Raw genomic sequence first — 13,819 nt, 5'->3', positions numbered from 1 at the left:
TAGTTTCTAAGATAATGAAGCTTAGTGATTTTCACATTTCGATACATTACAGACGAAGTTTTATTCCGATTACAGCAAAATTCAATAGGGTGTTATGAGGCAGCTAGACCTTTCATTTGATACAAATTCTGTGGAAATCGGGTCAACCATCTCTGAGAAAAGTGAGTGAGCCCAAGTAGTCATCAGAATATGTTTCTTTTCATAGCTGGATTTCACATTTTTAATTCTAACAGGAAAAGTAATAATCCGTTCGCAAAGAAAAAAAAAAATCATTAGAGTCTTATGGGGCAACAAGACTTTCCATATGACACTGATTTTATGAAAAACGGTCCAGCCATCTCTGAGAAACATGAGTGAGATTAAACAGTCTCCAGAACACGTTTCTGTCTGTAACTCCTGAACCATATGTTCAATCTTTATAAAATTCAAAAGTTGAGGGTTTTTAGGTAGCCCGTTCATTTGAAACCAATTTTGTTCAAATCGGTTGTGTAGTTTATGAGAAATTGATGTTTCGTGATTTTTACATTTTAATACATAACCTCTAAACTAGAAATCAGACTACAATAAAATTCAATAGGGTCTTATAGGGCAACTAGACCTTTCATTTGCAATTGATTTCATTGAAATCGGTTCAGCCATCTCTGAGAAAACCGAGTGAGATTGGGAGAGCGTTACACACACACACACACACACATGCAGAAAATGCTCAGCTCGTCGAACTGAGTCGAGTGGTATACGACATTCGGCCCTTTTGAGCACTTTTATATCTTTAGTTTTTGCAGTGATTGCTATACTTTTCTAGGAGAAAGGCAAAAAGTGAAATGATAGAAATGACTTTTAATTTCAACTTCAATCCCGAGCAAGGCCGCAAACATTGAAATAGTACAATTTTAAATTTAAATTATGTTGAGGCCACATATTTTGATCGTAGCTATAGTTTTAAACAGTCTGCGGGTTTCGTTTTTTCTATAACTTTCAAACCACATGTTTAAACATTATGAAATTCATTGTTTAAGGGTTTGAAAGCCCATTTATTCGAATTCAACTATGTTCATAGCTTCTAAGATATAAGAGCGTTTTTCACATTCTGACGCAGCGCCAAAACTAAAAGTTTGATTACAATGAAATTCAATAGCAACCTAAGCGGCAAATAGACTCTTCATTTGACACCAAGATAGAAAGAATCGGTCAGACCATCTCTGAGAAAAGTGAGTGCGAAAGAAAGGTGCACATACACACGTACACACCCGCACACAAACATATACACCTATACATGCATATATGCAGAAAATGCTCGATTCGTCGAACTGAGTCGAGTAGTATATGACATTCGGCCATTTCAATCATTTTTCTACCTTTTAATTAGCCAGTGATCGTTAGGAGAAAGTCAATATGTTTACTTTCATTATGTGATTTCACATTTTTATGATCAACGGACATAGTTACAATTCGATTACAATGTAATTCAATAGCAACCTATGGGGCAACTAGACCTTTAATTTGACACTAATTTTGTGAAAATCGGTTCAGCCATCACTGAGAAAAATCAGTGAGTTTAAACAACCTCAGGATAACTTTTCTTTACATAACTTTTGAACCATATGTTCAATCATAACGAAATTCAAAAGTTAAGGGTTCTGGGGACAGCCCAATCATTTGAAACCAGTTTTATTGAAATCGATTGTGTGGTTTCTGAGATATTGATGTTTCGTGATTTTTACATTTTGATACATAACCTCTAAACTAAAAATCCGATTACAATGAAATTCAATAGCAACCTATGGCGCAACTAGACCTTTCATTTGCAATTAATTTTATAAAAATCGGTTTAGCCATCTCTGAGAAAAGTGAGTGAGAAAAAAAGTTGCACATACACACAACACACACACATACACACACACACATACATACACATACATACATACATACAGAAAATGCTCAGTTCGTCGTAAGAAGTCGAGTGGTATATGACATTCGGCCATTGGGACCTCTTTTATACCTTCGGTTTTTCCAGTGATTGCTATACCTTCCTAGGAGAAAGGCAAAACGTACTGAACAATCCAGGGAACGTAAATCTAAATAGCATTTGCCTTCGGATTCTTTTTTCGCGTGTGTTGCATTTCGGTTTGAATCGAAACGAAGGCATATCATCATCGGTAAGGAGCAGTTTTTTTTAATTGCTATTTTTGATTTGGCTGAAACTTTGCATAGACGTTGGGCAAAAGATGCCATTTTGTGCTATTAAGGTATTCAATGGAAAAAAGGTAAAAAATGTTGTTTTCAACCTGTCATTTCTGATTTTGCTGAAACTTCTCACAATCGTTTCTTTTTGACAATAAAAGAAATTCTGATATCCGCTGTTTATGTTGACTTATGACTGCTGTTTCAAAAGAGCCTACCCAAAAATGTGACCGCTAAATGAATTTTTTTATATCAGAAAATGGCTTGTTTGATTGAAATGGTGTCTTCAGCAAAGTTGTAGGTACCTAATAAAATTCTGGTTCTAGAAAAAATATACATTGTACATTGTACAAAAAAAAATTTCTGTGCCAAATTTTCTAAATTGTCACCAAATCTTAAATTTCTCAAAAAGTACCACTTTAAAAAATAAATGTATTTTAAGTTTTTTTCGCAAACTGAGGATAATATCTGTCAAAATTTGGCGATGGTAAAATAAAAAACAAAATGAACATTCGAGTATTTTGACCGTTTCATTCTGAACTTTTTTTGAATGTTTTTTTTTTGTGTGAATAGAAAATTCACACATTAAAATGTTCAAAATTTATCATTAAGCTCATAATACTAATCCAACGCGCTGTTTTTGAGCCATTAGCGCTAATTTTTATACTGGCCCTGTTGAAATTGAATATGCGTAACTCACCGGCGATTAGAAGGTTGTAAAAATAAGACGAACACACAAGGTAACCAATTTAAACAGTACCTGTTTGTATCAGGTAAATCCAGATTAAGAGAACTGGGAGCTGAGGATCGAGCAGAGACAGGGTTTGCTATTGAACTCGGGCTTGATGCAGTCCACGCTACTTCTAAAATTAATGCTTCAATTACAGATAGATTACAATGTTTTACTGATGTGCATTATTCCCAATAACTTATTGCGTTTTTATTTGATTTCTGGACATTGTTGTGTCGATCACTTCACTATAATAGTTATTATATAAAGTAATTGCACATCAAGCGATTGACTGGGCTATTTTTCGCATAGTTTGTTCTGCATTAGGGTGTCCCAGAAAAATCGATGTTGAAAAAGTCAAGGTGCTCAGCCTTAAATTGAAAGATAATATTATTTATAGCAATTTTGTAGAACATTTCGACTTTATAAAAAATCGTTTTCAGGTTGCCCAAACGTGATTTATGAAAAAATGACTTTTTCAAGCTACAAACCCACTCTTTTTAATTCTGTTCGATATCTAAATTTTTCCATATATTTTTTTTATTTTTGAGGGGTTGTTTTGAATATTTTGCATGGTTCAGTTCAGCATTGCATTTAGTTTTTTGACTTCCAGAACTCATTAAACTTCACAAAAAAATATTTTTTCTAATAATTTTAAGATAAAACTCTTCAAAACACAAATAAAAAAATGTTTGATCGAGAACTGAAATTTTAATTGCAAAGCGGGATTCACGACGAAAATTTACATGAAAAAAGATACTTGATATCTTATCGGGGAGCTGAGATATTGGCCTTTTCTATGTGATGGGAAACTATGCATTTTAACAAATATGTTAAATAGCTGTTTTATTTTGGGAGATACAAAATAACAATGTTCAGAAAATAAATGCATTTTTGGATGGCTGATAACTTAGTAGAAGATTCTAAAATTCGGAAAAATCTGTGAAAAAAGTTAGAACAAAATTTTGGTTTTTAGTGTCTATTAGAACTCAATGTTGTTCGTAATATGTAAGAGATAGAAACATGATGTTTTCGGTAAAGTTTCTTGTTTTGAGATAACCTAAAACTTTGTCGAAGACACCTTGCGTCTATCATATTCTGATTAAAAAGTAAATTTTTTATCTCACTCATTGGTGAATTGATCACCCATCTTTCTACATTAAAAGATGCATTTTTGAATATCCTGAAACTTCCCCGAACATACCTTATGGCTATAATTAACATTTGTATCACTATATAGGAAATTATACGCACAAACAGCAAAAAAACACTGTGCAATGGAGATATTGAGCTTTAGTGGCATTTTTGACAAAATGCATAGTTTTCCATCACATGAAAAAACGCCAATATCTCAGCCCCCTCGATAAGATATCAAGGATCTTTTTTCATTTAAATTTTTGTCGTAAATCGCGCTTTGCAATGAAAATTTCAGTCCTCGATCAAATATTTTTTTTTTGTGTTTTGAAGTGTTTTATCTAAAAATTTTCCCTCGTCCAGACGGGACACGAACCCGCAATCTCTGTTGTCTCCGGCAAGGTGTTTTGCCCAATTACAGACGAGGGAAAAAAATTTTTTTTTTCTAAGCCTAAAAGTCATACCTTCTATTCCCGTTCATTTTCGCATCCTCGCAAACTACATACATTGCCCGCTTTACTAAACTTAAAATGTAAGTCATATGACAGAAATGAAATTAGTTCGTAAAGTTTAAAAAGTTATTTTTTCATAAATCACGTTTGGGCAACCTGAAAAAGATTTTTAAGAAAGTCGAAATGTTCTACAAAAATGCCATAAATAACATTATCTTTCAAATCAGGGCTGAGCACCTTGACTTTTTCAAGATAGATTTTTTTTTGGGACAGCCTATTCTACATATATTTTCATAAAAAAAATCTCGTGTTCTAAGATTCCGACTTGGAGCATAAAAATTTAATCGCGAACGTAATGTTGTAGATTCTACACGGCCAGATATAATGTCGTTGATATAGCATAGCATTGCAAGTTTACGGCATGCTTGGTATGACGGCAAGGGAAAGGATGTTCAATGTAGATTACGAAGCGCATATAAAAGAATTGTTTCTACACGGGTTCAACGCGTTCTTCGTGAGTGACTGTGTGGACTCCATACATTGCAGTATTCCAGAATTGGTCTTACATAAGGTACGTATAATAATTTTATAGTATATCCAGAGAAGTGTGACTCAAGCGTTTTCTAAAGCTTAGTGTGCCATTTGCCTTGTTCATAATTGTGTTGTAATGTTCTATAAATGTGAGCTTAGAGTCCAGAATTATTTCTAAGTCCCTTACTATCTTGGATTTCTCTACATTTTGGTATGTCATAAGATGGAGTCTGCGCTTTTCTACTGAAAGTTATTGAAATGCATTTCTCTACATTGAGTTGGAGTAAAGACTTCCTTCACCACATGTTGAGTTTATTGATTTCGTTCTGGAATATTACAGCGTCATTAGATACAGTTATTTCCATGAATAATTTCATATCGCCTGCATACGAAAGTATTTTCAGGTGTTTCAGTAGAGAGGTAATGTTGTTACATATAAAATGAAGAGAAGAGGTCCTGTGTAAATGCCCTGTGGGACCCCAGAAATGACACAAATAGGATCAGCACACATGTTTTGAAAGCGAACGATTTGTTTGCGTTCCGTTAAAAACGAGAGAAGCCATTTAAGAAGTCTTTGTTCTATTCCTATTTTTTGCAATTTGAAAAATAATGATGTTATGTCGATGCTGACGAATGCCTTACTAAAGTCTGTGTAAAAGGTTTTTACTTGGTGCCACTGTCCAAGGCATTCGAAGTAAATGATACAAATTCTAAAAGGTTTGAGGTAGTTGACCTGCTTTAAAAAAACGATGTTGTTGGTTTGTTTTTCTGTGTTTCATTTGCTGTAATTTTTTTTCGTTTATAGTTGATTCGGGCAGTTTAGGAAAGTATGAGAGAATAGCAATTCCACGGTCGTTGCGAATGTCTGCTTTGGGTACAGATTGAAAAATGGGAACTAAATGAAAAGATGGAAATATTGCAGGAAATTTTCCATTCTTCAGAGACATACATACTCTCGCGTAATTGTTGTAGACTCTTGGTTCGTTCGCTTGAGAACGAACTATCTGATCTTACATGATAAAGATAAGAAAAAAGAACTATCTGATCTTACATGACAGCAAGCCAGCTTCTGCTTCGTGTGGAGTGAGTCCATATTCCTGATGGACTTTTATTAAAATATTCCATAGGTGGTCGGAAAATGTTGGAAGGCCTTCCGATGCCAAGAGCAATCTGATGCTGGTTGGCGTTAGTCCTTCTACGTATACTGTTGGTCGATCAGTAGCGTTACAGCAGTGGTACCTTTGGTGGATCGGATGGTTTTCCAGCCATCTTCAAGAGTAGCTGCACTAAGCTGCTCTTTCGTGGGTAGCGCTGCTTCCAGCCGCTACGCGTATTCCTGTGCAGTAGAGATGGTCGGGTTTGATGTTTTTCAAACCCGTACCCGACCCGAACCCGATTTTTTTTTTCGGTCGAAACCCGAGCCCGACCCGAACCCGAAACTTTTTTTTCGTTCAAACCCGAGCCCGACCCGAACCCGAAAATTTTATTTCTTTGAAACCCGAACCCGACCCGAACCCGAAATTGTGAAACCCGAACCCGAGATTTCATAACCGGGTTTCGGTTTTTCATATCCAAACCCGATCTGAACCCGACATTTTCAAACCCGAACCCGACCCGACCCCGAAAATATTTTTTTCACAAAACCCGACCCGTACCCGACACTTTCAAAAATTGTCAAACCCGAACCCGACCCGAAACCCGACCATCTCTACTGTGCAGCCTCGGCGTCCGCGGTTGTTCAAAAATTGGTCGCGGCGTTCGACTTAGGCGGGTGTTATACTCCGTCGGTAGTTTTGAGAGCATGCACACAGCTACTAGGTAGTGGTCCAAATATATATATTCGCGCTGCGGTGCGAACGTTGATGATGTCGGAGAAGAACCTGCTGTCGATTAGAACGTGGTAGATTTGGTTCTCTGTCTGAGAAGGAGGAAAACGCAGCACGGGCTAGAATGCTGCAACACCGTACGAGAGCGAACGTGGAACGATACCGACAGGCACGGAGCAGCCAAAATTCGGTCTACCGAAGGAAGAAGCGCCAGTAAGAGGACCGTCGAAAGTTTTACGAGAAGCTGAACAGCTTCCGTAAAGGCTTCGTGCCGCAAGTCGATATGTGCAGGAGCTTGGACGGAAACCTCCTTACAGACGAGTGTGAGGAGATCGAAAGGTAGAATCAGCACTCCGACGAGCATGTAAGCGGCGATGCAGTAGAGCGCGAGGACGGTATGGTAACTGATCTTGGTGCACGAACAGAACACATCTGGATTTCAGTCTCTGATCTGCTGGAGGTGGAGGAGGAGATTGGCTGGCTGAAAAACAATAAAGCTGCTGGAGTGGACCAACTTCCCAGCGAGCTATTGAAATACGGTGGAGAAACACTGGCTAGAGCCGGGTCATTGTCAAGGATTGGGGGGAAGAACGAGTACCGGAGGAGTGGATGGAGGGTATTGTGTGTCCCATCCAGCGAAGGAAAAAAATCACCTCTAGCGATTAATGAATACACATAAAACAAGCCTAAGATGCGTTGAAATCGTCGTCAGTATGCGAAAAACAAAGTATCGGTGCTGGTGCATTCTCTTTGCTTTCCTCTTTACGATATATTTCCTTTCATTAGTGTACACCACAACACGTGGTTCTCAATGTGCACAACTCGGTATATGAAGTTATTCGTCTCTGTTAAACAGAGGGATCAGAACTTGTTTTATCCTTATTCATTTGACTCATGAATATGATTTTTTGTCAGAAAAAGAAAAAAAATGACTCTCGCTTAAACTCAACCACTGCCGAAGTAGTCCCATGGTGGCCACCCATTTTACATTTTGGAGTTCTCGCATTTTTTCCGACTTTTTCCCGCATGATTGCAAGAAATTCCCGATTGTCAAAAACGGTAACTAAATTGGAAGTAATAGCGCATATAATTTCTAATGAATTTGCTCGGGACATTCTACACAAACAATTGATTAGTTACATAAAATGCAACTTTTGCCTTTCCATGGTAGGCAGGTTAAATATAATTTTTGCGATTTTCTCAAAGTTGTAAATCTTCCATTAAGCAATCAATAATCGTGTTAGCTATTTTGTGTATTCATTATGTTTGTCTATCTGTCTTCTTAAAATATGATATGAGCACCGTTTTTATTCAACGCATAACAACCTATTAGGGGAACAACAACAAACAAAACAGCACTTTGCTTACAAATTTTTTTTCCGTTGTTAAAAGCATCGGAAAAGGTCATGGGAAGTTATGGCCTAAGGGTGAACATAAAACTACTTAACCTAAGAGTTAAAAATATTTTGATTGAATTGATTTTTAGGGAACAAAACTTGTGATCTTGATTCGCTAGTCCATCAAAGTTGCATCTCTCTGATCATCTGCCAACATCTTCAACTTGTTTGCATCCAGTGCTCAAAATGGTCAAGCTGATAAAAAAATGATATTGGGGACTAACATTTCAAAATAAGTGATTTCGAAACTTAAAAAAATAACCTGGAAACCAGAAAAAAGATCCTAGATTATTATTTTTCGAATTAAAAGGCTGCATGAACTGTCTTGCAGAAACCGTTGAAAATGAAACAAATTTATTTTTAATTTCTTTTAAATTTTTCAAAAAAAAAAGTTTCCTGAAATTTTCCCAAATCCTTCTTAATAGGGTTTTTTCTAAAGAATTTTTAGTTTTTATTTCTCCATGATCATCAATGTTCAGTTTACATTATGCAGTTTTTAAAAAATATAATAATATTTTTCAAAAATCAGCACTTTGAAATGTTTAGTTTAGAATATTTTTAATACTCAACTACTGCCAACAACTTTGCCGAAAACATCGCACCAATCAAACAAATCGTTCTGGTTTCGAAAAAAAATCTTCCGAAATTTTAACTTCTTCCGTGTTCAAATAATCAACGTTGTAACAGTTGGCAACTTAGAATTTTAAAAATAAGCTTTTTGAGATATTCTATCAATTTTTTAAATAAAACTACCATCTACAGCTTTGCCGAAAACATCACACCAATCAAGCTAATTATTTTGGCTTTTAGAATATTTGAAGTATTTTTGTTTATTGGCCACAGATTTAGCATCCAAGTGTTTAGTGCACGGAGCGATTGCAGGGCTAGCGCTCAGAGCCGTAGCTACTCCGTTTTGCGTGGTGGGGCAGAGAATTTTTATTTAATAAAACGTTATTTTTTTGCAGAGTAAGGAGTTTGAAACCGTTATGTGCTCGACAAAAAAAAGTACCTTTACGCGTCTAACGGAGTACCCGGGTACTCACAAATTAAAATTCTTATAACTTGTGCAGTTTTCCTCCTATTTCGATAGTTTTAGCACCAAAAGATTCAGAAGCTCATTTTTCAAGAAGCGTTAGTGGTGTCCCGGAAGAATTTTCTGGTTCCCAAAAATCCGGTTTTCCGGGTTCATATTCCAAAAACAACTGCGAATGTGCGTATAGTTGAAAGAAAGCAGGGATATATAACGTTATCGCTCCATTATTCATCTCAACAGCTTGGTGCACCTATATTCATCTTATTTCTCTCATTTATCTAATTTACTGACAAATTTCTACAACTTTTTGAATGTAAATCTATCTGCTTCTCGATTTTCTCAAGTGGCTGGAAGTTTAACGATGAAAAAATTTGACGATAAATTGATCAAAAAGGCGTTATGAGATGAATATAGGTACTGAGATGAATATAGGAGCGGTTACCTTACTTTATAGTTTTTGCCTTACAGTGACCAGCCAGCTTGTTGCTAAAAGCCTTCTTATTGAAGGAAAAAAATCTGCAAATTTTGTTGAGTTTGCTAACTTAAATAAGCAGGTTTACATAGGGTAATTGAGTTTCAGGGGACCAACTCCTTACGCAAGCTCAGCCATTTTTACTCTAACTGAGTAAGAGATCCGTACATTTACTTTGTACTCATATTGAGCTCGTATTCAAATACCCATCCGTAAAAATACTCACCTCCATTGACGAGTAATGGAAGATATACAGCAGGGCGCCAATGAGATGTATGAAAAAAATGACCTTCGAATATCGTTTAACGGTAGGGTTCAAAAGCTTGGTTATGGACTACAAGCCTCTGTCCCAACTCACGACATCGTGGCTCAGCAGAACGAATCCATACATGCCATTCGACGATTATCAGACGACCATTGAACAACAAAACACTGATTGGAAAATCCATGCTAGTTTTAAGTTAGACTTAATTTCAGCTCGTAGTCGGCAGTGAGGATAAAAAATTTGCTTTAGTTTTTAAGTCATCAGATATAATTGGCGCCGTTAAATATTAAATTGTATTTGTGCCGTGTCAAATAGATGTTATGTGAAGAAAAAAAAGCTTGGTTATCTCGAAAAAAGTCCCCATGCCAAATTTCAGCTAAATCGGACTTTGGGAACACGTGCCTCAAAGTGATCAATGTTTCAACTTTTTGACTAATGAAAAAAATGCACATCGATTTTTTTATGCCAAATGCCTCGAAAATTCATGAAACATCAAGATCTGGTGTAGTTAATCGAGAAAATTTTTTTTGGAAAAAATCGACTTTCTGGCGTTTAAAAATTTTTGAGCTGGGACCAATGGAACATATGGAAAAAAATTTACCTTCGAATTTCGTTTAGCGGTAGAGCTGATGATTTTTTTGAAAAGACGAAACTTTTGAGCACTATCGCTAAACGAAATTCGAAAAATCTATTTTCATTGGCACCCTAATACACAGCTTACGGCTGGTTATATGTATTCGAGCTCGACGTGAAGACTGCTATTGATTAGCGAAACTGTGTATCTTCCACTTAATTTCTTCAAATGTTCAAATGTCTTGAGGGTGCGACCATGTGCGATCGAAAAACTAAGGACAGAAGAAAGTTTTAAAAAGTTCTACCTCTGAAGCAACGAATGCATTGAAGTAATTACAGTGTTAGAAATCCAGCTTCGAGAATCCCCACATTTAAAACCGATGTCAACCAACGATACTGATATATTCACGAAAAAATACTCAGAAAATGGAGCGATTCAACCGTCAGCCTAAATTCTAAATTTTACGATAGGCTTTGTTTGATCAGTGTTTACCATCAGACCGGGTAGAGCGTGGAATGTCCAGTCCGTAGTTCGGTCAGACTACAATTTTTTTAGTCCGATTTTATTTCGAACCGAAACGGAACAGAGTTGTCCGGGCCAGGTAACGGACTGGTTATGTTTCCGAGGTGTGAAAAAGTCCGGCCAAAATATATTGAACTGAACACGAACATGAATTACAAGAAGCAATTAATATTTGAAAAAACTAGTCTTGTGTGTCATTTTTCCCACGGTTTGTTCAATTTAAGAAATCAAGAAGTGGGAAATAGAAACTGGTCCAATTTACAGCCGAACTTGTTTTGCATTGTTCTGATGTAATCAAACATATAAAACTGTGATTGGTTCTTTCTTAAAAATTACACTTGAAAAACTGACATTTTCACTCCCAGACGCTGCACCAATAACATCCGAAACGAAAGTATGGGGATCGTCAGTTTCAACTTTGACGCGAATCAGGTTGGCTCACCAAAAGATTGGATAATTTATTCTTTATATGAGCTTGACCAAAAAATTTACTGATATCGTTAACATAGAAAAAACTGGAGACTATTCAACAATGCTTATTGCTCATATTTCAGATTTTTCTATTGGATTTTTTCACCTAGTATCAATCACATACATGAGAAAATTTCGTGGTGGGGCAATGCAAACGCGTGGGGGGGCTAAGACCCCCCTAGCCCCCCCGGTAGCTACGGGCCTGCTAGCGCTACGATTCTCCAGACACTAACAGTCTCTCTCGAGCCGAGACACGAACCTACGACGACTGACTAGTCAGGCCAGCATCATACCACAGAACGGAAGGTCATCTGTGATTCGAAAACTGCTGAGTGATCAGTGAAAATAAATAGAATCAAACTTCTTTCATTGATATCTGTCATACACACTGGTATAAATCTGCCATGCGAAAACACTACAGGTGCACTCTTTTAATGCGGTTATGTGTTTATTCTATATTATTACTTTTATATTCTCTTATGTTTCATATTACACTTTTGACGTATGAGCACGAATAATATAATCGATCTGGAAATTTGCAAGTTTTTACTACTGAAAGGTACGGGGATGAAAGGAATATTTAAATTGCGTTTGTCACGAAAAGTGATTAGGATTCGAATGCTTATAGAATCTGCGATCTCGAACCGTCCCAGATGGTCTCGAGGTACGATGCTAGCCTACCAAGCCAGTTGTCATAGGTTCGAGTCTCGGCTCGGAAGAGACTGTTAGTGTCAGACTGACTATTTCATTCGCACTCCTGCTCAACATGTCGACGGGCTTTGGCAAAATGTATAACTGTGATATTTAGGCCGAAAAGCAATACTTCATATAGGGGTGTGCGAAACGGCTCTTTTGCAAAAGCGGCTCTGAACCGCTCACTCACCGTTTCGAACAGACTCATATGAACGGCTCATGGTTCACAATGATTCACGAGCGTTGACAGTTCGTATTTTCTCGGTAAACTTCGGGTTCGCGCGAATCCATCAATTCTGGTGCGCTCAAAAACCGTGGCTCTTTTTCGTGAGCCGTTCATTCTTTCGCTCTTTTCTAAGAACCGGTTCATTCACACATTCAAATAAAATCATGAATTTTGAAAATTTTCTATCGTTATTTCTCGGTTTTAAAATTCCGATTTAAAACAGTTCGAAATCTGCTCGAAATCGCGACAATAACAGTTAGCCCATGTACCAACTGTCATTCACGCGATTCAGTGCGATTTTTATTCTTCATTGAAAAATTGAAGGACAATGATATAAAATATCGAAATATCGTTCGCAAAATTAATATGCTACAACCACACTATCCACATTCGTTGTTTTACTTTCGCTTCGAACAGACGCAAATTGTTTTACTCCGCTTGATTCGAAATTTAACAATACGGCACACGAGTTGTCGTACGACGGGTATTGTTTTATCGGTTCGGTCTTGTGCTGTGCCCTGTGCGACAACAATAGCCTACAGTTTATCAGCAGAAGCATCTTTTGCGCACTGGCAGGCTACCCTGCCAGTGGCCGGCCCGGTCACGCAGCTGGGATTACAACAGCAAAAATATTTCCTCGCCCCGCTGGTACCCCGCTAGCAGCACGGATCTCCATACGGCTGAGTGAGTGGATTCAATAGAAGTGGCATCTATTAGGTTGCATGTGAGATACAGCCTCTGTGATACAACACGAAATTGGATCTTTTGGTGTCACCATTGTTTGTTCTGCTGAGACACCCTTCCAGATTAATCCTACTAGCAGCCACGAGGTCGTGTAGACAACAGACCTAGACGTTCGGTGAAGTATTTACTTTAGAATTATTTTTATTAGAATTATTTTTATTTTATTATTATAATTATTATTAGTATTATTTTTCGTCCCCAATACGATTGTCTTTTTTTCATTTGATCCATCGTAGTTTGAAAAAATGTTTTTAAAATTTAATATCAACTATTTGATCCCCCCCCCCCACACATTCGAATATTTATCGTTTGTGTGCGGTAGAGCGTAACGCTCCCGCAAAATGGACGACATGCAGGTGCAACTTTTTCTGGATGTGGAAACAAATGGGGAAGAAATTGAAATTCCCCCCAGCAGTTCTCCCTTACCTTCCCCTGCTCCACCCCGCTACCTAGCCCCGTACCAAGAGTACCGGAAATACGGGTAAAAACTTACCCAGATGCCGCTAGCGGTCCCTACGTTGTTTACTTCCGGCCCATAAAAAAACCTTTGAATATAATTCAAACAGGC

General features: G+C 37.3%; 1 protein-coding gene across 5 annotated transcripts in view; it reads left to right on the top strand.

The window, feature by feature from the left end:
• LOC129732463 (liprin-alpha-1) overlaps nt 1-13,819 on the top strand; it is a 1,274,109-nt gene that overhangs the window by 976,299 nt on the left and 283,991 nt on the right. The gene's annotated exons all lie outside the window — the stretch shown is intronic.

Source organism: Wyeomyia smithii, chromosome 3 (assembly GCF_029784165.1).
Source record: "Wyeomyia smithii strain HCP4-BCI-WySm-NY-G18 chromosome 3, ASM2978416v1, whole genome shotgun sequence".
Taxonomy (NCBI): domain Eukaryota; kingdom Metazoa; phylum Arthropoda; class Insecta; order Diptera; family Culicidae; genus Wyeomyia; species Wyeomyia smithii.
The sequence above is the reverse complement of the archived record's forward strand: the minus strand, read 5'-3'. Positions and strand labels throughout refer to the sequence as shown.